Source organism: Sinocyclocheilus grahami, unplaced genomic scaffold (assembly GCF_001515645.1).
Source record: "Sinocyclocheilus grahami isolate Dianchi unplaced genomic scaffold, SAMN03320097.WGS_v1.1 scaffold16.1, whole genome shotgun sequence".
NCBI lineage: Eukaryota > Metazoa > Chordata > Actinopteri > Cypriniformes > Cyprinidae > Sinocyclocheilus > Sinocyclocheilus grahami.
In genome coordinates this window covers 4,777,348-4,778,671 of record NW_015505195.1, presented here as the reverse complement: position 1 = coordinate 4,778,671, position 1,324 = coordinate 4,777,348, and positions in this window count along the sequence as shown.

Genomic DNA, 1,324 nt, shown 5'->3' with positions numbered 1-1,324 from the left:
CACGATCGACCCGGGTTTGATCCCGTCTTTTGCCAAACTTTTTTTTCCTCCCTTTTCAAATCTCGTGTTAGCAATGGATTCTATTTACACTAAGTGAAAATAGCAATATTTTTAGCAATATGCTATTTACACTAAGTGCAAATACCTATTTACACTATGTTAAATAGCAGGATACCTACCCTAACCCTACCCGATACTTTATTTTCAACTTTTAGATTATTTCCTTAATTTTTATTGAAAATAAATGCCTTTACGATGTGATACGAGATTTGAAAAGGGAGAAAAAAAAGTTCGGCAAAAGGCGGGATCGAACCCGGGTCGATCGTGTCAAAAAGCCAATGTCAAGCGCTTATCAATCTGTGCCACTGGATTTTGTGCCACAATTTGTGCCACAATTTGTCATTGTGTTTTCTGACTTGTTATAATGTTTTCTGAATTGTTGTTGTGCTTTCTGAATTGTTATTTTGTTCTTTAGACTTGCATTTGTAATTTGTTATTTTGTTTTCAGAATTGTGATTTGCTTTGCACTTCTTGGCTACCGTACTTCTTTCCTTGCTTTCTCTCCACAGTCTGCCAAAGACGATTCCGTGCTTCTATGTCGAAAGCAGTCAAGTCCTCCTTAAAGCGGTCATATGATGCTTTTTTAAAGATCACTATTTTGTGTATTTGGTGTAACAGAATATGTTGACATGCTTTAATGTTAAAAAAAACATTATTTTTCAAATGTTGTTGTTCTGTGTCTGTGATCAGATCAGCGAGTTTCTGTAAAGCTGAGCTCACATGTGCTTGCGGAGGGATGTAAATACTCACGAGAATGAACGAGTGAAACTCCCGCGGCGAATAGAACGGCTTACAGTTAATGAAAAGCGCTTCTAGATCGGAACAGCACATCTTCTTTAACGCTGTAACATCTGTACACCACCTTTCGTTCATGTAAAAACATGTCCCACCGCCGCGCGATTTCCCCGTTGATTCTGTGTCGCGGTCCGCTCTAAACAGCTGAAAGCCCGGCAGTTGTAGCGCGCTGTCCGGTATGGCGTCATTCAGCCAGGTTTCCATGAAACACAGAGCAGCAGAGTGTGAAAAATCCTTATTTGTCCGGGAGAGCAGAAGAAGTTTGTCCGTTTTGTTAGGTAGAGAGCGGAGGTTTGCCAGATGGATGCTCGGCAACGGCGTTCTGAATCCGCACTTCCTGAGCGCGCCGGCTCTCTTCCCCCGTCTGCGCGTCCTGAAGCGGTTGATCAGCGCAGCTGCTCCGCCAAGTACAACGTTCAGCAAAACGTCCGAATAAACGAAATCCGGTAGAAGATTGTGTGGTGTGTTC